This window comes from Felis catus, chromosome F2 (genome assembly GCF_018350175.1).
Source record: "Felis catus isolate Fca126 chromosome F2, F.catus_Fca126_mat1.0, whole genome shotgun sequence".
NCBI lineage: Eukaryota > Metazoa > Chordata > Mammalia > Carnivora > Felidae > Felis > Felis catus.
Genome location: NC_058385.1, coordinates 68,122,501 through 68,145,275, shown reverse-complemented (window position 1 = coordinate 68,145,275; position 22,775 = coordinate 68,122,501). Strand labels below are relative to the sequence as shown.

Sequence of the window (22,775 nt, the reverse complement as noted above, 5' to 3'; positions counted from 1 at the left end):
TCCTGAGCCAGCTCAGAGGGATTCAGCTAAATGGCCACGGTGGCACAGCTGGTAAGTGACAGAGTTAAAGACCTGCCCTGTGGTATCAGTATCCATCTGACTACAAAGCCCTTATGGCCCCCACTGCCTCTCTTCCCCTAGAGAGGCAGGATGTGGAGTGTGAACGCACTTCCCGGAAGGGGCGGCCGGGGAGGCCGAGGGTGACTCAGAGCCGGCCCTTGGCCATGTCCTCTCAGGAAACACTAGGTTGATTGTGGTCCATTGTTGCTCTCCCTGCACATGAATAAGTGTCAGTAACTGCAGAACAGAACGGAGGCAGTTCCTGGGGAGGGGCGCACACAGAGGAGGGGCACTCTCGGGAACACGAGGTGCCCCTTTCCGGAGCCAGGAGGCCTGAGCCCCATCCTGTCCGGGGCAGAGAGGGGACAGCCAGGAGGCCCTCTGCTTGGCACTTGGGGATGCCCCGCGAGTGCACTCTGAACACCCGCAGACACCAGGAGACGGTGCAAGAGTGGGGAACTGGGGCGCAGGCGATCCTGAAGCCTGAGGGCCGCGGGAGAAGTTGGGAATAGCTTCTGTGGGCAGGGGAGAGGAGACTTGGGGAGCTGGGGAGGCACTGGGCAGAGTTGAGGAACAGGTGCATTGCAGACCATTGATCCGTGGAGCAAGGGAGTGCCTGGGGGACGGACCAAGCGACCGCATTGGGGGCCCCAGCTTTGCAGATGTTCTGCCGGCCTGCTCCCACAAGGCAGGGCACACGTGCGTGGCCACGGGCCGGGGGTGCGAAACGAGGTGGCCTGGGCCCCAGCACAGGTGCTGCCGTGAGCCGGTGGGAGCGGGGGTGACTCGAGCCAGTCAGTGTGCCCTCTGCGGGCACAGAGATCAGACATCAGGGCAGCACGCCTGGCAGGACCTCAATAGCTGATGGCTCGGAGTAAAGCCCGAGGGAGGGAGGGCACGGCACCATGGGGTGGCCAGAGGCGACTTCTGAGAACGTTTACCGAAACCGTGTAACATCCTTCTCAAGTGTGATGAAATTCAAATTCCTCCAAGGCTGCTCAGCCCTGCCCCTGCCTCCTCAAACTTCACCTCCTCATCATATTCCAGGCACATAGTTTTCTCTATATAAAAGTGGCAGACACTTTCTGCCCCAGGGCCTTGGCACCAGCGAAATCCTCTTCTAAAAATTTTTTTTTTCAACGTTTATTTATTTTTGGGACAGAGAGAGACAGAGCATGAACGGGGGAGGGGCAGAGAGAGAGGGAGACACAAAATTGGAAACAGGCTCCAGGCTCCGAGCCATCAGCCCAGAGCCTGACACGGGGCTCGAACTCACGGACCGCGAGATCGTGACCTGGCTGAAGTCGGACGCTTAACCGACTGAGCCACCCAGGCGCCCCACGAAATCCTCTTCTAGAAGCCTCTTCCTTGCCACTCACCCCTTTTCCTCTCCCCACCAACTCCCACCCATTGTTCACGTGTGAGCTGAAATGCCCCTTCCCCAGAGACACCTTCGCCCAACCCCTGAACTAACTTAGCTGGGTCGCTCTGTTACCCCTGCCCCCAGCATCCAACGACGCTTCCTTTGTATCACTGACCATCACAGGAAAACTCTTTGTGCAATTACTCGTTTGGCGTCTCCCCCCACCCCCACCCCGCTAGACCACAAGTGCTGGCAGGCCAGCAACCACATCTATTTCTTTTACCAGTGTGTCCTCAGGCACCCTTTATCGATAGAAAAAGGGGAAGGAAGGAAGGAGGGAAGGAAGGAAGAAAAGCAGGCCAAATGGAATGGCGGCTGATTGGAAGGAAGCGGGGAGGGAGAGAGGGGGGGAGGAGAGAGGGCTCCCTGGCCTGCGGCAGCAGAATGGGGCGAGCCACAGGCCCCCAGTGAAGGATCCTGTGTGCTGGCTTCCCTCCCTGGCACGGTCAGCCGTGGCTGGGCGCATGGGTGGCATGGCCCATGCTCCCGGTAGAAGGATGAGCAGAGCAGAGAAAGGTAGGTCCACCTCCCCCAGAGCCCCATGCAGAGCCCCAGGCTGGGGGCAGCCCCTCCAAGGAGCTCCGTCTGCAGGGCAGGGTCCTTCACTCGTCACAGCCTCACCCGGCTCTTCTGGAGAGTGAGATAAAACACCAGCCTTCCACCGGCGCCCAGTGCCGGGAGTCGGACTGGGGTGGCCGTGCTCAGGCATCTGGCCTCTTGCCTGGCCCAGCACGGGTGTTCAGCAACGGGGCGCCTCTCCCAGATCCCGTCTCTTCACTCTCCTCTGGGCTCCTTCTCGGTCTTTCCCAGAGTCGCTACTTCCGGCAGATCCATGTCTGCACTCGGGGAGAGCCCAGGAGGGAGAAGAGAAGGGGAGGAAAGAACGTGGGTAGCCGCAGGGAAACTCAAAGAGCACAGATGCTGGAGTCCTACCTGTGCTCAGATCATGACTCAGCCACCATCTGGCTGTGTGACTGTGGCAAGTGACTTAGCCACTCTGTGTCTCAGTTTTTCCATCCATAAAATGAGGATGACAAAAAGGCTTATCTCATGGGCTTGTAATGAGGATTGAATGACCTGATACTTACAAAGGTCTTAAAATAGTCCCTGGCACATAACCATGCTTATAAAATAATTCACATAATAATAGCTATCGTTTATTGAATTTACCTCCGGCCTGGCTCTGGATAAACATTTTCTTTTTCTTTTTTTTTTTAAGTTTATTTATTTATGTTGAGAGAGAGGGAGAGCATGAGCGAGAGAGGAACAGAGGGAGAGGGAGAGAGAGAATCCCAAGCAGGCTCCACACTGTCAGCGAAGAGCCTGACGTGGGGCTCGATCTCAGGAACTGTGAGCCAGAATCAAGAGTCACATGCTTAACCTACTGAGCCACCCAAGCACTTCTGGATAAGCACTTTCATGCATCATTTCTGTCTCCCAAGGAATCCAGGACGTGGGAACCCATCCATAGGGGTTAAGTGACTTGTTCAAGGTCACACTGCTGGTTGGCGACAGAGCTTGGGTCCCAGATGCAAAGGGAGTCGTTTAAATCTTTTTTTTTTTTATCTCAGGCTACAGCCAAGGATACCCTAACAAAGCGCTGCTCACTATCTCTCACAGAGGTGATAAGTCCCCACCGTGCGTGAGCCAAAAGAAATGCCAAGAACAAAGTCACTTAGGTGTTCAAGGTGGAGGTTACTCATACGTGCTGTGTCAGGCTTTTGTATTTACAAAGAAAATCTACTTCTTTAACTCGGGGAGTGCTGTCTTCCTTCCTCTTTGCTTACCCCGCTGACCTTGATCTCAGCAGCTGGCTCCCTTGGAGTTACTGCTCTGCGGGCCCAGGCAGCCCTTGGCCCCATTCCTTGTTCCCTTAACGGGGTAAGGGTTGGGGGAGAAGGGCTTCGGCTCGGGGCATGGAGTCCTGGGCCTCCTTCCTTTGCTGGCCCTCTCACTTCCCTTCTCTTAACCTATTTCCCCCATTTCTGAAAGAAAGGGGTTTAAGTTCGAACCAAAGGAGCGGTTTCCCACCCAAACTACATATGAGAATCACTTGGGGGGAGATTTTTTAAAATACCTATGCCGGCCCCCACCCGAGGTTCAGATTAAGTGGGCTATCAATACCATTAGAGCTCCTTTCCAGGTGATTCTAAGGGCCGATGGATAAGACCCGTGGTTTCAGGAGCAGAGTGATATGTTCTGTTATCTGTGGCAAAACGAGAAAAATGACCAGAGTGCGTTAAGTTTTCCTTGGAGGTAAGTGTGTTCAGTTTGAAGATACCCTTTATCTGAGATCATATCCCTTCTATTCTGTGGAGCAGCTAAAGTTCTTTCTCTTGGGATGTGATGACAACAGACGGTGGGACCTTTCCTTTTTTTTTTTTAACATCCGTGTTAACCAAATAAAAAAATGGGCAACATTGGCCTCCAAAAGTATGAGGGAAATATTTCCCGGCCAGTGAAATTCAAACATTCAGAAACACCAGCCTAGGTCTGTGCCACCACTATGGTAGCCACGAGACATAAGGGGCTATAGAACACGTGAAATGTGGCTGGTCCAAGTCAGGTAGCACTACCAATATGAAACAGACACTGGATGATGAAGATTTAATATGATAAAAGAACGTAAAATAGCTCGTGAATATTTTTTACATTGATCAGGTGTTCAATGTTCATATCTTGGATACATGGGGTTAAATAAACTATATTACTAACTTTAATCTCTCCTGTTTCTTTGCACTGTTTTAGAAATGTATCCCCTCGGGGCACCCGGGTGGCTCAGTCGGTTGAACATCCGACTTCAGTTCAGGTCAGGATCTTACGGTTCGTGAGTTCGAGCCTCACGTCGGGCTCTGCACTGACAGGGCAGACCCTGCTTGGGATTCTCTGTCTCCCTCTCTCTCTGCCCCTCCCCAGCTCTCTCTCTCTGTCTCTGTCTCTCTCTCTCTCTCAGAAATAAACAAGCATATAAAAATATATAAAAAAATAAAAAGCAAGAGGCCGGAAGCCGCAAGAGCTCTGGGACCGAGGCTCGGAACTCACCCAATGTCACTTCTGCCGCGTTCGATGTCCGAAGCCAGTGTGAGAGCCCGCCTAGATTCCAGGGCCGGGTAGACAGACTCTGCTTCTCCTCTTTAGTAACAAGTCCTGCAAAGGATTGTGGTCAGTCTGCAATCCACTCACTCCAGCTCGGTGGTCCCAAACAAGGAGAGGCTATGCCTTGCTCCCTGGATGCTGCTCTTCCTCAGGGCCTCACTGGGCCTTTCGTGGATTCTCAGCACTTTGACTCCCATGGCCCCTTCCTCCATAAGACTGACAGATAGATAGACAAATAGATATTCTATTTTATGAGGGCATCGGTGTAATGATAAACATAATCGGGGCTGGATTCGTGATTACATATTCGTTATTATTATAATCTTTTTTCCTTCTGGTTTCAAAAGAGATGAAAATTGAGCCATTTTCGGGGGCCCCTGAGTATCCTGGGCACTAGGTGTTGTGTCTTGTGGGCCACGTGGCCAAGTGGGTCCCGTTTTTGGTGGCTGATCGAGCACAGGGCACCCCAGCCCCAAGTGGGTCAGAGTCCGAGCAACTGCCCGGCAAACTGGGAGCTATGCAGGGCGACAGAGGGTGGGGCAGGCGTCCTCTGAACGGGTTACAGAGTTCCCCAATTACCTGTGTTCCGGATCCCCTATAAGGACATCTGTACTTCGCCCTTCCTTCAGTGATGGGCCATCGCTCCCTTTCTAGGGAAACTCCTGGAAGCCAGGTGAAACCAGGAAGTGCATTCAGGGCTTCAGATGGTGATAATAACACCAGGACCCTCCCCTCCGGTGGATCACTTTACCGGCTGGCTGGCTGTCTGTCAGGGGCTTTCCCACGCCTCCCTGCGCTGGAGCCTCTTATCCACACTCCTGCGGTTCCACCCACCTTTTCACAGATGCGGAGACTGAGGCTTGGAGATGTGAAACCACTTGCCCGGTTAGTGAGTGGTACGTTCACCGGTGTAGCTCCCGGACACCAGGTGAATCCTGCAGGATCTGACCCTGGCAGCGTCCTGCACACCTGGAAGAGGGCGGGCCTCGGAGGACAGGCCCGGCCCGGCTGGTGAGAGGAGGCGCCCTGACAGCCACGTCGGCCACATGTATTGGGGGCGGGGGGGAGGGCTGGGTGGGCCTTTTCGATTCCTGGGGGAATATGCAGCCCTTCAAAATCAGGGCCTGCTTTTGGTTTCTTTCCATATGTGGACACGGGTCTGGTTTTTCTTTGGCTTGGTTTGGGTTTTGGTTTTTTAAATTGTTTTAATTAAAAAACTTTTTTTTTAATGTTTATTTTATTTTTGAGAGAGAGAGAGAGATACAGAGTGTGAGCGGGGGAGGGGCAGAGAGAGAGCGAGAGAGAGACACACACACACACACACACACACACACACACACAGAGACACAGAATCGGAAACAGCTTCAGGCTCTGAGCTATCAGCTCAGAGGGACGAGGGGCTCGAATTCAGAAACTGTGAGATCATGACCTGAGCCAAAGTCAGCACTTAACTGACTGAGCCACCCAGGAGCCCCATGGTTTGGTTTTTTTTAGAGAGAGAGAAAGAGGGCTTGAACAGGGGTGAGGAGTGGAGGGAGGGAGGGGGAGAGAGAGACAGAGAGAGAATCCCAATCAGGCTCCACACTCAGAGCAGAGCCTGATGCAGGGCTCCATCCCATGACCCTGGGATCATGAAGTGAGCTGAAATCAAGAGTGGGACCCTCAACCAACAGAGCCCCCTGGGCACCCTGCTCTGTTGTTTTTAACAAGCTTATGTTATGACCACTGTCTATTCGGAGAGCCCATCAGAAAGAACACGGTCCAAAGCCAAGCAGCCCTGTATCTTCTGCCTCCTTCTCTCACAGGAGCTGATTTAGCCTCTCTGACTCAGTTTCCTGAAGCTGAAATGAGCCGAGGGTCACCCAGCTCCTAGGGACCCTTTGTGAGGATTAGCTGGGGAAAGACGCGGTGAGTTTTTAGCCCGCTGCTCAAGGGCACGCTCCAGACTCCGAGGCGCTCATGGTGGGGACCCCTCTTGTCGATGTTTATTTGCCCAAGAAGCGCATAGGGCATCATGAGGGCCAAGCTGATCACACCGCAGAGCATCTCAAAAATCCCTTCCCCTGCCCATCTTCGCATGGCCCCTGTGGGTGAAACATGGGGTCCACTACTCCAGACCTAGGTGGCACAGATATTCTAAGCACCATGGACGTTTTTCTGGGAGAACATGAACAATTGGGATTCTTGCCCCTCAGAGCACCTGTCTGGGAATGTGCGGACAAGCCCTGGGCCCCAGAGCTGGACCTGCATAAGCTGCGACGCAGGGGCGCTGGGGCGGGCTAGGGGGAAGCCTGAATATTAGTCACGTTTCCTACATATTTCCCCAAAGCCATTTCCACCCGCTGCTAAGGATGTGAGAAGGCCCCCCCCACCCCCCGTCCCCACCCCGCCCTGGAAACCACTCTCCTCCCAGCTGGCCCCAGAGTACCTCAGCGTGGTGACAACCTGTTTCCTGCCACAGTCTTGGGGCCTTATGAAAAGTCAGCTCAATTCAAAGAGTTAGTGGGTGCAGCCAACATACCAGACTCTGGGGTGCGGAGACTGACCGGTCACAGTCAGGACCCTGAAGTCATCTGCAGACGAGCTCAGCAGAGTGAGGAGAGGAGCAGGACCCAGTGTGACTTGGAGGCACAGAGCAGGACCACCTAATAAAGCTCAGCTGAGATCAGTGTAGCTGGGGTGAGATCAGGGAAGGCTTCCTGGTGGAGGTGATAGCCGAGCTGCCACTGGGAAGGGCATCTCAGGCAAAGGGCTCAGCCTGAGCAGGGGCTCTGAGGGCACCACGGGCTCTGGAATGCTGGGTAGTTTGGTGAGGGGGGAAGGGAAGAGGAGGGAATGGGGAGGGGGGCAGGGGAACACTGGAGGGGACCGAGCGTCAGAGAGGCCCTGGCTGCCTCCCGGGAATGGAGCGGAAGGGGCAGGGCTCCAGGAGACAGGGAGGTCCCGTAGGAGCTGTTGTAAGAGGCCGGCAGCAGGGAGGGCGAGGGTCCCATCAAGGCACTGGCAGTCGCAGAGTGGTAGGTGGGGAGGAGGGGACCCACTTAAGACGGTCATAAGATCCAGAGAAAAGGGTGGGGTGGGTGAGTGTAGAGGAGCAGGGGGCTCAGGGGAGGACGATTCCCAGCTTGCTGGGTTGGGAGACTGGCCCCCTAAGGGGAGGGCAAGCACATTTTAAAGACCCCGTCAGGAGGCAGGGCTTAGATGCAAGCCTCCTGGTGGCACCTGTGAAGGCTGTGAAGGCAGCTCCTGGGAGGCTGAGGTCAGGAGAGCCTGGGTGAAGGCAGGGTGCTGGGTGAAGGCAGGGTGCAGGGTGCTGGGGCTGTGCAGAGCCCCACCCCCCGGGTACCGGGTCCACAGTGACCGCTCCCTGCAGGCGGCGAGTCAGAGACCCTGGGGACCAAAAGGAGAAGGGACAGTCTGGGGAGGGGGCGGGTGGTGCCCAGAGGGGGCACATACGTCCACCGGAGCTAACACGTGATCTGAGGTGGTGCCTGAATGGATCATTTCCACTTTAATATGTATGCGTTTGTTTTCACGAGCATTAGAAAAATACAGAGAGAACGTCGTGCCTTTTTAAAAGATGTCCTGGGGCACCTGGCTGGCTCAGTCCGTTAAGCGTCCCACACTCGGTTTTGGCTTAGGTCATGATCTCATGGTTTGGGGGTTGAAGCCCCGTGTCGGGCTCTGTGCGGCCAGTGCGGAGCCTGCTCAGGATTCTCTCTCTTTCCCTCTCTCTGCCCCTCCCCCGCTTGTTGTTGTTGTTGTTATGTATTATTTATTTATTTATTTATTTATTTATTTATTTATTTATTTATTTTTAAATTTATATCCAAGTTAGCATATAGTGCAATAATGATTTCAGGGGTAGAACCCAGTGGTTCACCCCTACCTATAACACCCAGTGCTCATCCCAACAAGCGTCCTCCTTAATGTCCCTCACCCATTTAGACCATTCCCCCCACCCAAAACCCCTCCAGCACCCCTCGGTTTGTTCTCTGTATTTAAGAGTCTCCTATGTCTTGCCCCCCCACCCCGTTTTTATATTATTTTTGCTTCCCTTCCCTTATGTTCATCTGTTTTGTATCTTAAAGTCCTCATATGAGTGAAGTCATATGAGGTTTGTCTTTCTCTGACTAATTTCGCTTAGCATAATACCCTCCAGTTCCATCCACGAAGTTGTGAATGGTAAGATTTCATTCTTTTTGACGGCCGAGTAATACGTCACTGTATATACATACCACATCTTCTTTTTTTCTTTTAATTTTTTTTTAACATTTATTCATTTCTGAAAGACAGAGAGAGACAGAGTACAAGCAGGGGTGGGTAGAGAGAGAGGGGGACACAGAATCCGAAGCAGGCTCCAGGCTCTGAGCTGTCAGCACAGAGCCCGACGCGGGGCTCGAACTCACAAACCGCCAAGATCATGACCTGAGCCGAAGTCAGATGCTCAACCGACCGAGCCCCCAGGCGCCCCTACAGACCACATCTTCTTTATCCATTCATCCATCGATGGCCATTGGGTGCCCCTCCCTGGCTTATGCTCCCCCTCTCTCTATCTCTCTCGAAGTAAATAAACAACCGTTTTAAAATACTAAAAAGTAAAAAATAACAAAAATTAAAAGATGTCTCTTGGAATTCTTCAAGTAAAGTGAAAGCGTGGATTAACGTCGTCAAATGCTGCTGAGGATTTGGGGCAGGTACCTGCTGATCCCGAGGTCGGCGTGCAACAGGCGGCAAGCACTCAGCAAAGAGCTGGTGAAGGAAGAAACCGAGGAACCCGGACAAAGGGAGGGCTTGGTCTGTGTGGGACGCAGGGTGTTCTCAGCGGCGGGAGCGCCTCCGTGGCTCGCTCGGTGGCCCCGTGGACAAGTTCTGGCTCGGGTCAGCTGCTGAAAAGGGAGCCAGCTCGGCCCCTCGGGCCTGGAAAGGGCAACTAGGGGCCCAGACCGAGTGTGTGGATGACCACAGCGAGTGATGAACTCACTGCATCCAAAGTGCCCTCAGGTGCCCTGGCAGCCGTCCTTGGTCATGCTTACCTGGGAGTTCCTCAAAAAATTAAAAATAGAGCTACCCTACTACCCAGCAATTGCACCAGTAGGAATTTATCCAAAGGATACAAAACTGCTGATTCAAAGGGGCACATGCACCCCCACGTTTATAGCAGCGCTATTGACAATAGCTAAATTATGGAAAGAGCCCAAATGTCCATCGACTGATGAATGGATAAAGATGATGTGGTTTATATACACAATGGAATACTACAAGCGATGAAAAAGAATGAAATCTTGCCATTGGCAACGATGTGGATGGAACTGGAGGGTACTATGCAAAGCGAAAGAAGTCCGTCAGAGAGAGACAGACGGCATGGGATGTCACTCAGAGGTGGAATTTGAGAAACTTAACAGATGAACCTAGGGGAAGGGAAGGAAAAGTAAGATAAAAACAGGGAGGCAAACCAGAAGAGACTCTTAAAAAACAGAGAACAAACTGAGGGTTGATGGAGGGGAGGCGGGTGGGGAGGTGAGTTAAATGGGTGATGGCCATTAGAGGGCACTTTTCGGGATGAGCACTGGGTGTCATATGTAAGAGATGAATCGCTGGGTTCTACTCCTGAAGCCAAGGCTACACTGTATGTGAACTAACTTAAGAATACTACTACCGCTAATAAAGAGTCAAGGGCGAGAAGTGGACTGCAGCCATGGCCGCCTTCCCCCTCTCTGGTTGGCATCACCACAGGGCGATGGCATGGTTTAGGGGCCACACTAGAAGCCACTCCTCTGCTTCCTGAGGAGCAGACCACTGCCCGGAGCCCCGGGGGTCGCTGGGGGGAGCACCGGCCACTGAGACCACACAGCATCCCTCACAAACCGAGCCCTCCCTTCGTCCGTGTGCTGTGAAGTCCCCGACAACCCACGGTGAGGTGATCACAGCCCGTGTCAAGCAGTCCCTTTCTGTGCCAAAGACCTTATGAGCCTCATCTAATTTATCCCCCAAACATCCCCGGAAGGTAGGTATTTGGGTTGTGTCCATTTTATAGATGAAAACACTGCGGTTCCAGAAAGTTAATTAATATTCCTCGAGCTCACGTGTCTGGTGAGTGGTGGAGCCAGGGTTGAAACCCAGATCTGTTTAAACCCAGAACCTAGGCGCTTGGACCCTTCTGGGGCATTGCCGCCACTGGTTATTTTCGGAACGGGCTTGTGGAGGTATAATTCACATACCATAGAGTTCACCCTTTAGAGTGCGTAATTCAATGGTTCGTAAGGCTGCACAAGTTTAGAACATTTTCATCATCCCCCCAAGAAACCCCCGTGCCCTTTAGATACACCCCTCACCCACCCGCTCCAGGCCCTCCCAGCCCCAGGCAACCACTAACCTGCTTTCTGTCTCTATAGACTTGCCTCTTCTGGACATGTCATAGAAATGGAAACATAATACGTGATTTTTCGTGGCTGGTTTCTTTTACTCAGCATCATGTTTTCCGGGTTCATCCGCGTTGTAGCACATGTCGGTACTTCATTCCGTTCCACTGCCGAGCAATATTCTGGTGTCTGGATACGCTATATCTTGTTTTTCGGTTCATCCACCGATGGGCGCTTGGGTTGTTTCCGCCTCTTGCCGATGATGAATAACGATGCTATGACGATTCATGTACCGGTTCTTTTGTGGACACATTTCTCTGGGGCGTGTACCTAGGAGCAGAATTTCTGGGCCAAGTCGTGACTCTGTGTTTACACGACTACTGTTCTGAGGGCGACAAAATCAGTGTCCGTTTTCAGATGAGGAAATAGAGACTCCAAAAAACCCAGGGACCTGCCCAAGTTGTACAGAGCATTAGTGGCCAAGGCAGGCTTTGCTTCTTTCAAGCATACTCCGCTGTGCGTTGTAGGAGCTCAGTTCCCACAACTTTAAGATATGAGGGGTGGGGAAGATGCTGTCAGAGTCCAGCCAATGAGTTAAGCAGAGTCTCTGCTTCTGCGCGACTTACCATTACGAGGCCACTTACACGGTGAACCTTACGCAGCACGCGCTATGTGCCGAGCTCTTTACAAAAGTAAAGAATGCGCCATCCCGGCCCCCAAGGAGCTCCAGCTCTATTGAAGAAGACCCTGGGCATATCGGCGAACAATGCTGATGAGTGACAGGTGCCGGGGCCGACGGAGGTGCTCGGGACGCGTGGCAGGACTGGGGAAGACCTCCCAGAAGTTCTGGCGGGTAGACTGGGAAATAAACAAGGAGCATAAGCAAGGTGAGAGGATGGTCTGTTTAAAGGTCTTACAGTGTTGGTGAATCTGGTGGAAGGCACCAGCAGAGGCCGGGACAAGCAGATGAGCGGCCGGTCAGGGCCTCAAACACCACACCTGGGAGTTTGGACTCGCGCTTTTAAAGTGTGTGAAGCAGGAATGATATAGGGTAATTTGGTGGTTAGAAAAATCCCTCTGGAGCAGTAAAAAGAATGAGAGATGAAAATGGAGCAGGTTAGAAGTCTACTGCACCAGTCCCAGCAATAGAAGGGAGAGTCTGAATAGGATAGTAGCTGTTGGGATGGAGAGGAAAGGACAGACGACAGAGGCATCTAGCAAGGAGGGAAGTGTCTATGCGGTTAATTGGCACTGGTGGAGGCAAGTTCTGGAATGTAAGGGCTGAATGGTGGCCCCCCCCAAAATATTTGTCCACTGGGAACATGTGAATGTGACCTTATTTGGAAAAGGGGTCTTTACAGATGTTATTAAGCATTTTGAGATGAGATCATCTTGGATCATCTCAATAGGCCCTTGATGTTTGGCCTGGCTTCCAGGACAGTGAGAAAATAAATTTCTGTTGTTTTAAGCCACCAAGTTTATGGTAATTTATTAAAGCAGCCCCAGGAGACTGACAACACACAGCGGGGTGCAGGTTCTTGGGTGCGGGAGACCCAGCATCACATTTCCACACCTCTGGGCTCCGTGGAAGGAGGTTCCCCACTCCCGGCCTGCGGACCCAGACAGGGCAAGGCCGCAGAGAGAGAAGCTCCCCATAAGGCCCTGCCTCGTGCTAAGAAAACAACCTCCAGTGTGTTGCCACATGAGGGTTAATGACATAATTATGAGCTCTGACCTCCCTGCGTGATTCGGTCGGGCTGAAGGCTGAGGCCTCGGGAAGAACGAGTGGAGTCGTCGCCTGGTCAGGGAGGAAAGGCAGCGTCAGACAGCTCCCAGAAGAGGCCGGTCTCCGTGGGAACCTGCAAGAAACCCAACCGGGCTCACAGGTGACATACCCCAAACATGAGCCAGTCAGGTGAACTGGAGGCCGCTGGCCAGCCACCCAGCCTGACTCATTCCCCTCTGTGCAGCGAGCCTTGCCAGGCACTTCTGTAGGCTCTGTCTCAGGGGGGTCCAACGATGAGTGGGGGGAAGGTCAGGTCAAGTCATCCCCTCATGAGAGACTGGGGAGCCCAGTGTGGCAGCAAGCTCAGGGGCTTCGGAGTCTAATGAGCCGGGTTCAAATTCCACCACCACCTCTTTACAGCCCCTCAAGTCATTTCACTCAGCCTCAGTGTTTTCATCTCTAAAATGGGGATGACTAGACCCACACTGCAGGAGTGTTTAGAAAATTAAATGAGCGTTCATATGTCAAGTGCCTAGAGTATAGGGGATTTTTTAAAATGTTTTTATTTATTTTTGAGACAGAGAGAGACAGAGCATGAGCAGGGGAGGGGCAGAGAGAGAGGGAGACACAACACAGAATCCGAAGCAGGTTCCAGGCTCTGAGCCGTCCACACAGAGCCCGACGCGGGGCTCGAACCCACGGACCGTGAGATCATGACCTGAGCCGAAGTCGGTCGCTTAAACGACGGAGCCAACCAGGCGCCCCATGGGAGATGTTTCTGATCAATTGGCAAACGTGTTGAACACCTACTGTGTGCCACTTGCTAAGAACAATGGTGAACAAGCGTGTGGCCACCCTCGTGGAGGAGCAACCAAACAACAAGGCAGGCACAGCCCAGAGTGGGGAGGCTTGCGTGGGAGGGTCAGGGGTCAAGGGGAATTCCAGAGGAAGTTCAGTTGAAGTCGGAATCATATTTCTGTTGGCCCAGAAGGATTCAGGGATCAGCCTGAGGTCGAGGGGCGAGTCGTGGCCAGGTTAGCCCGCAGACCCACGCTTCAGATGGCCACCGGCTGTCACCTCTGCTCTCGGGCCCCAGCAGGCTCTGAGGGTCCCGTTGTGCAGGACCGGGCCAGCTCTCGGTCAGACAGCCCACCTGGAACCTGCCAGGCTCCACCCTGGGGACTGGGCACTCAGCCCATGGCGCAGGGGCCTCCGGCCTTGGTCCTCTATGTGATAGAGGCACCACCGTTTGCTTATCCATTCACATGCTGGTGGAGAGTTGGGTTGTTTCCCGTTTGTGGTTGTTACAGACAACATTGCGAAGAGTATTCGTGCACCAGTCCTTCTGTGAGCGTATGTTTTCACTTCTCTTGGGCAGATTCCTAGGACAAGAATGGGTGGATCACGGCTCTACAAACCTATAATTTAGGTTTGTAGGAAACCACTAAACTGGTTTCCAAAGTGGTTGTACCGTGTATATCCTCACAGTGTATGCATGTCCCGCTTTCTCCACTTCCCTGACGACACTTGGTATCATCAGTCTTCAACTTTAGCCACTGTCAGTCTGCTCGGGCCTCCATAAGAAACGCCGCGCACTGGGTTGTGTAAACAACAGCAACTTATTTTCTTACGCTTCTGGAGGCTGGGAGTCTGAGATCGGGGTGCCAGCCTGGTCCAGTTCTGGTAAGGACGCTCTGGTTTGCAGATTGATGCCTTCTGTGTCCTCACCTGGTTGGGGGTGGGGGAGGGGAAATGGAAAGAGAGAGAGAGAGAGAGTGAGCGATAACATCTGTTTATCTTTTGTTGACAAAGTGTCCCTTCAGCTCTTCTGCCCATTTTGTAAATGTGTTGTGTGCTTTCTCGTTATTGAGTTTTGAGAGCTCTTTATATATTCTGGTTGCCAGTCCTTTATCAGATAATACGATTTGCAAATATTTTCTCCAAGTCTGTAGCTTAGCTCATCTGTCTCTTAAGAGTAGCTTTAAAAAGGCAGAAGTTTATGGGGCGCCTGGGTGGCTCAGTCGGTTGAGCGTCCGACTTCGGCTCAGGTCACGATCTTGCGGTCCGTGAGTTCGAGCCCCGCGTCAGGCTCTGGGCTGATGGCTCGGAGCCTGGAGCCTGCTTCTGATTCTGTGTCTCCATCTCTCCCCGTTCATGCTCTGTCTCTCTCTGTCTCAAAAATAAATAAAATGTTAAAAAAAAATTTTTTTTTAAATAAAAAAAAAAAGCAGAAGTTTTACAATTTTGATGCAACTCAACGTACCCATTTATGTGACAGGTTACACTTTTGAAGTCACATCTGAGAGTCTTTGCCTAACCCAAGGTCACCAAGTTTTCCTTCTATACTTTTTATTCTAGAGATTTCATAGATTTAAGTTTTACATTTACACTTATAATCTATTTTGACTTAAATTTTGTATCTGGGGGCATCTGGGCGGCTCAGGCAGTTAAGCATCTGACTTCAGCTCAGGTCATGATCTCACGGTTTGTGAGCTTGAGCCTGGCGTCCTGTGAGCTCGAGCCCTGCTTCAGGTGAGCCCCTCTTCTCTCCCTCTCTCTCTGCCCCTTGTGGGTTTCTCTCTCTCTCTCTATCTCACTCCCTCTGCCCCTCACTCACTTGCACCCCTCCACTCTTTCAAAAAAAATTTTGTATTCCGGCACATGGTATGGCCCAAATTCACTCTTTAGCATATGGATATGCAAATGTCCCAGCATTATTTGTTGACTAGGCTATCTTTTCTCCACAGACCTGCCTCTGCACCCATGTAAAACAGAATCAGTTATCCATACACGCGCAGGTCTGTTTCCGGACTCTCCATTTGTCCGTCATTCCACCAATACCACACCGACCTGACCACTGCAGCTTTGCCATAGGACTTGGTTCTTTTCTTTTAAATATTTAATGTTTATTTATTATTATTATTATTATTTTGAGAGAGAGAGAGAGAGAGAGAGAGAGAGAGAGGCAGAGCATGAGCAGCAGAGGGGCAGAGAGGGAGACGGAGACACAGAATCCCTGAAACAGGCTCCAGGCTCTGAGCTGTCGGCACCGAGCCCGACGCGGGGCTCGAACTCACGAACCTCGGGATCACGCCCTGAGCCGAAGTCAGGCGCTCAACCGACTGAGCCACCCAGGCGCCCCTAGTTCTTCTCCAAAGAATGGTTCTAGATCCTTTGCGTTTCCATATGAATTTTACTATCGGTTCGTCAATTTCTCAAGTAGAAACAATGTGGTGAGTTTCTGTCCCTGGTGGTTGCTCAGGAAACCGTCCGGGACTTTGGTGCAGCGTATTCACATCATTCCGGCGCATCGTGGTTTCCTGGGCTTTTCCACGTCCTCACATCAACTCTCAGTAGCCCTGTGACAGAGGCCGGGGCAGCTGGTGCCCCCCACTGTACCAGGAAGACTGAGTCTCAAAGACAAACAGCGTTCCCCGTGGTCACCACCATGGTCACACTGCTCGCGAGTGGCAGAAACGGGTTTTGAATGCTTGATGTCAGGACTCCAAATCCAAGGGCTTCCCGTGCTACCCTGGCCTCTGAGGAGGGGTCCCCAGTGTCTCCTTAATAGTCTAAAAGTTTAATAAAGTGCACAAAAAGAGGCACTCATTGTTTTGGTTACTTTAAAAAAAAAAAGCAATTTCGGATGTTGGTGCCATGCAAATGTATTTCCGTTGCCCTAATGTGAACGCTTTCCTCTCTTCTGCTTAAATGTGGGCGTCCGTCTTAATAGGAAAACCATATGTCTTTGTTCCCTTTTAACTTTCTTTCTTGGCAAGAATACCGCTCCACGGAGGAAAAGGGAGAGGAAATGGGGATACATCACAGAAGGAGGGATTCCGGTTTGAAGTAAGAAAGAACTTCCAGATGGTGAAGGTTGCCAAGCCCTGGATGAGAATGCCACAAAGAAAGACCGCTTCCAGCCTGGAAATCCTGAGGCCCACCTCTCCCCAAGGAATCGTGATGCAAACTCTGTCCTGGGTCTTCCCTCTGAATGCGTTCTCCCTGGGACAGTCACGGGGGCTCCGAGGCGAGCCCGCACTGCCAGCGGGACCCATGATGGAGTGGAGGTACAGTGTAGGTAGCAGTTCTGAAATACGGGTTTTCTTTGGTGTCGGGTCCCCTGAGAATAGTTTCCGAGATGGAGATTTGCATGCAGGCGTGTTGGGTGCGCTCTCGCGGGCAACATCTGGGTGGGGGTGGGGTGGGGTGCGGAAGAAGCAGACTGAGCAGAGGAAACAGACTGGGACATCGACGTGAAAGGCAACTAAGACAGAGGCCTCAGCCTGTCTGAGCCCTGGAGCTGGCGTGGCCCTGGAGAGTTTGCGAGCAGCTCGCCGCCAGCCCGTTACCCTATTTGCATCTTCTACGCCTTCCTCTGGCCCTGCCGTGTCTCTCCCCTTGGCCCTTGTCACCCCCACACCCCTGCATTTGCTCCTCTGCCTTCATTGTCCACGTCCCCTCACCTTTTGTCTGTTTTGTTCACTGCCGTAACCCTAGAGCCTAGCTGGGCACATAGCACCTGTTCAACACACATCTTAAGATGAAGCTACCGGGGCGCCCGGGTGGCTCTGTTGGTTGGGCCTCTGACTTCCGCTCAGGTCACGGTCTCGCGGTTCGTGAGTTCGAGCCCCGCGTCGGGCTCTGTGCCGACAGCCTGCTTCGAATTCTGTGGCTCCCTCTCTCTCAGGCTCTGTCTGTCTGTCTCTCTCTCAAAAACAAACGAGCGTTAAAAAATGTTGAAACTCAGAGGACAGAAGTGCAAATCCAAGGCGATGGCGTTGCCTACCTTGTTGGTGCGAGGCCTCCATCTCACACACGTGGGTCCCCAAGTTTGCGGGTAAGTCTGTCGGGTGGACCCCCTGGAAATGGGCGCCATTTCCCACAGCCTGCGTGGGGTGCCTCCCAGGACAGCTTCGTAAGTGGGTTGGCTCTTGCCTCCCCCACTGGGGTTCACACGCGGCCTGGTGGGGCTGGGAGTCCGGGAGACCCAGGAGAGGCTGCTTGCGAGGGGCCTTGCAGAGGAAGCATTCTTTGTCACTAGGAGCCTGCTCTCGTGGCCACTGCCACATCCAACTTTCTCATTCGTGCTGTGAGCAGACGGCCTGGACGGAGAGCGGTGCCCCGACTGAGCCCTGGTCTCACTTCACCCTCCCGGCCACCGCTGCAAGGTGCCAGGGGCCCCATCCCTTCGTTTCAGGGATGGGGGCCCAGGGCTGGGAGGGGTCAGGGACTCGCCCCCCAATCCCATGGCCAGTCTTGGGGCTCCTGGACGGGGCTCTAGCCCAGAACGGCAGGCTTCAGCCCCGTCTGTCCCCGGGCAGTTTGGGAGGGAGCGGCGTCCAGAGAGGGTGGGAAGCTGGTGGTCTTGAGCTCCAAGTGCATCTCCTGCCACACTCCTTGGTCTGGGCAGGGAGAGGTCAGATTTGCCCCCTGCACAGGTGCAGCTCCCCCACTGCTTCCTCCGTCAGCCAAAGCCCACATTTGGGGTGGCTCTTAGTTGGCTCCCCTGGGCGAGAAAAGGATGGTACAAATGACTCCGTCTTTCACTTTCTAGACCCCGCCCAGTGCACTTTTAAGATGTGGAAATTTTATTAAATCCCTGAGCACGGCTTCTCTCTACATTTTCTGTGGTTTAACTCTCCCTGGGTCTTTTTTGCTTATGGTTTTGGCTCCCCCCCCCCCACCTCTTTAAACCTGAGAGTTTCTTTCTCCATTGTCGCTTAAATGAAACAAGTGCTAACATTTTTGGTATTTGCTACAGGCCTTGCATACTCCGGCACTGAGTGCACACTGACCTAGCAACCAGTGTGTCCCTGGGTGCGCGAATCCCCAGATCTCCAGTATGAATCTGGGTTCTCTTCTCCCTCACCACCCCTCCCCTTCACTCCTTCCTCTTCGGTCTGGCCTCAGGACCTTTGCTCATGCTGGTCCCCTGGGCGAATGCCTTTGCTCCCTTCCATTTATCCAAATCGGTCCTCCTCGTCGCCACAGGCACGTTTCCCAGTCCGTAAAATCCTTCGGACCACTGTAGCTCCTCTCCTTCCTCCTGAAGGACTGTGTCTGCCTCACGGATCCGGCAGTGCAATTCAATGCTGTGCAATTACCTTTGAAAAAGACTAAAATAACTGCAAAGATATGAATATGTATTCTAGGGAAATGAACTGCCCCACCCTCAAACCTGGTTCCTCCCGCCCCTGCCCCCTCCCAAGGTAGCCCATTATGAGTTTGCTTGATACTTTGTACTATTTCATTCTCCTTCATGCCCACGTATGCAAACAAAATGCATTCGCCTTGAAAGCAGGAACAGGGGCTGAGGCGTCCAGCCAGGCTTCTGCTATTCCTGTTCTATTTCTTCGACATGTGAGGTCCCCCTGGATCCGGACGGCCCAGGAGGCAAGCGGAGCAGAGGGCAATCCCTCCTTTTCACAGGTGAAATCACAGAGGCGCAGAGAAGTTGATGGAGTCACCTCAGGTCACAGAGCTAATAAGAAAGAGAGTGAAATTGGAACTCACGTCTTCTGACATGCCCAGCTGTTCTGGGAAACCAACCCAAGGACGCTTGACTTCCCTAAACCTCACTCCCCGAGTGCTCGGCTCTGCAGAGCTGAGGTTAGCTGAAAACATGTCGCAATCCCTCGTCACTCTCCGCGCAGCCAAACCCGGGTTCTCATCTGTGACTTGATATGTGCCCTTGGGTGGGAGCTCCTTTCACGCCTGTGGTCCAGGATCCACATGGGTGAGTCATGAGCCGTCATCAGCCAGCTGTCGCCTCACCTTCAGCTCCGTGAGGTGTGAAGCTTGTTTTCTTTTGCTGGCGTAAAGTAGTCACCTCGGACACAAGGGGCGTTGTAGGACACGGCCTCGAGGGCAAACAGACCCACAGCAACAACGGATTTGTAGAACGCAAGCGCTCCCCGGGGCCAAGAGCTGGCTTCCCCCTTGGAAGCTCCCATGCATGACAAGGAAGTCACCTGCCTCAAGGAAACAGATGGGACATGCTGGGGAGCTCACGGCTACTGACCCAGGGGAGACGAGGGGTGCCTGGCCGAACTCTGTGGGCGTGAGCCAGGACGGGCAGACCCGGAGGCTCAGAAATATTCCCCGGCTCACACTTCTCAAGTGAAACTCGGATAGGTGGTCAGCACGAACCAACCCCTCCCGGGCCTGCTCTTTCTGCCCATGCGTGCTGAAATCCCAACCGCAGCGGGCGGGCGGGCAGGCCTCGATGATTAATAGTCCAAGCTTCGTGCTGGAGCCAACGCGCTCTCAAGGGACTTCTTTATTTCAATGCTGGCAGTGTGTGGAGGGAGGTCCTTAGGGGAACCTGGTGGGTGTGGAATGGCTTTGGGGGCTGGCCTGGACCCCTAGTAGGGCTCCATGCAGGAGTTGCCCAAAGGGCCACCCAGGATGATTGTAGGGGCCTCAAGAACATCTATTTCTTTCATTTTGGTAATTATGTATTCACTTTAATATGTTTAAAATATACTTAGCACATCCAGCCTGTAATTTCATGTAATTATGTATTTTCACATATATTATTATTTAGGAGAAGGCTAAATTTTTTTTTTTTTTTTTTTTTAGAGTGACTTGATTAGAGTAGAAAACTAAGCAAATAATAACACAGGCTACAAGTCGATACGGCAAAACCTCTGATGGGGGAGTTGGAACAACTGGAGTTTTGAGAAATACTACTTTCTCGGGGAATCCAATATCCACACCAAAAATATCAACGGAGCCTAGATCCAGCTGAGGGGGATGGTTGGAGATCTCTTTCAGGAACCACATTGGTCTATTTCCATGCTTTCAATGTATATGAACTTTTGGAAGGGGAAAGGTGCGTGAGAGGTTTTTTTGTTCCGGTTTGTTTTAATCAAGACTTTGACGTATCCGAGGCCCTGGGGATTGGAGATGAAGAGATGCTGTCAAGGGGGTTAATTAAAAGCAACCCATGAGGGTCACCTGGGTGGTTCAGTCGGTTAAGTGTCCAACTTCGGCTCAGGTCATGATCTGTTTGTGGATTCGAGCCCCGCATTAGGCTCCGTGCTGACAGCTCAGAGCCTGGAGCCCGCTTCGGATTCTGTACCACCCTCTCTCTCTGCCCCTCCCTCTCTGTATCTCAATAAATGAATAAATGTTTTTTTTTTTTTAAAGAAAATCCATGAAGTGAAATCTGAAAAGGTAGGGAGAGAGTGATGAATGGAATTGAGATGAATTGCATCACAAGGCTTTCTACTCATCAGACTATTGTTTAGGCGCCCCCAGACTATCGTTTCTTTTCTTTTCTTTTTAAATTTTTAACGTTGATTTATTTTTGGGACAGAGAGAGACAGAGCATGAACGGGGGAGGGGCAGAGAGAGAGGGAGACACAGAATCGGAAACAGGCTCCAGGCTCTGAGCCATCAGCCCAGAGCCCGACGCGGGGCTCGAACTCACGGACCGCGAGATCGTGACCTGGCTGAAGTCGGACGCTTAACCGACTGCGCCACCCAGGCGCCCCCAGACTATCGTTTCAAAAGAAAAGAAAGACTGGGGCACCTGGGTGGCTCAGCTGTTAAGTGTCTAAATTTGGCTCAGGTCACGATCTTGAGGTTTGTGGGTTTGAGTTCCGCATCAGGCTCTGTGCCGACAGCTCAGAGCCTGGAGCCTGCTTCGGATTCTGCGTCTCTGTGTCTCCCTCTCTCTGCTCCTCCCCTGCTCGTGCTATGTTTCTCTCTCTCAAAAATAAAATAAACATTAAGAAAGAAAAAGATGTAAAACTTTCTGTATTTACCTACAGTCTTTTTGGAGCTTTTGACACAAAAGTGTGGTGTTTAGATAGCTGTAACTCGTGTGTGTGTGTGTGTGTGTGTGTGTGTGTGTGTGTTGTTTGGCTTTATCAACTCAACATTAATAACTTTGCATGCCAGGTGCATACGGTCTCCACATGGAGTGTGATTCAGAATCCGCCAAAACACTTGTTAAAATGTAGATTGCAGGGCCTGCCTCCCAGGATTCTGACTCAGTGGTCTAGAGTGGGGCCTGGACATCTGCATTTTAGCAAGCTCTTCAGAGTGTCTGATAAAGGGGCTCCTGGACCTTACTTTGACAAACCTTGGTGCGTAGGAAATACACATGATTCAGCTGTGGGCCCCACCCTCAAGAGAACACGGCCAAGGGAGGGAGATGACGTACCCATAATAAATCATGAGGTAAAAAGTACCTCATGTGGTAGGAGAACAGAAATAAAGTACAAGGGAGCTCTCACCACCATCACCCAGCCCATGGGTGCCAAAGCATCCTGTTCCGGAAGGTTCCATGCTTGTGCCGTATTGTATTTCAACCAACCTTAGTCTTTTCTTTCAATTCTTTTTTATTTTATTTATTTATATATTTTGAGAAAGAGAGAGAGAGAGAGAGAGAGAGAGAGAGAGCACACAAGCAGGGGAGGGGCAGAGAGAAGGAGAGCCAGAGTCCCAAGCAGGCTCTGTGCCATCAGCACACAGCCCGACGCGGGGCTCCAACTCATGAACCATGAGATCATGACCTGAGCCGAGATCGAGAGTCGGGTGCTTAACCAACAGACCTTGAATATTTACTCATAGCATTACTCCTCCATCTGGCAGAGAATCATTTCCATGATCTAGGCTCTTATCTTTCATTTTGGTGAAGGGTGTTGGGGAAAAGAATAATATTTTGCGGCATGTGAAAATTAGAGTCAAGTTGCAGTGTCTGTAAATACAGTTTTATGGGAACACAGCCACCGTCATTCATTCACGTCCTGTCGGTGCTATACCTCCATGCTGCCACGGCACAGTTAAGTAGCTCCAACAAGGAACAGATGTCCTGCAAAGCTGAGAATATTTAATGTCTGGCCCTTCCCATAAAAACTTGCCTACCCTTGCTTTTGAAATTTGCTTTGAAGCATCATTACATAGGAGGAGAACATCCTGTAGTCCAGGGCTAACTTTGCCCCACTCTGGCCAGTGGGAGAAGGAACATTCTCAGGCCTGTGTGAGTTCAGATGTGTGTTCTCTCCGATCTTCTGGGAGGTTCTTTCCCCACCTCAGGTAGCTTCTTCACTGGCACAAGCTGATGATGGCTTAGCTGAGGGCTCCAGGGGGACCC

General features: G+C 52.1%; 1 long non-coding RNA gene across 3 annotated transcripts in view; it reads right to left on the bottom strand.

The window, feature by feature from the left end:
• The window catches only part of LOC109496206, a 33,959-nt gene that overhangs the window by 4,087 nt on the left and 7,097 nt on the right, over window positions 1–22,775 (bottom strand). The window contains exons 2-5 of one of the 3 annotated variants that reach the window (XR_006592425.1): window positions 12,677–14,395; window positions 10,956–11,799; window positions 4,526–4,630; window positions 3,608–3,689 (exon numbers count right to left, since the gene is read on the bottom strand). This is a non-coding gene — a long non-coding RNA (uncharacterized LOC109496206). Of the gene's footprint in view, window positions 1–3,607; window positions 3,690–4,525; window positions 4,631–6,988; window positions 7,970–10,955; window positions 11,800–12,676; window positions 14,396–22,775 lie in introns of those variants that run through there. The other 2 variants (XR_006592424.1, XR_006592426.1) reach the window with 2 other exon arrangements.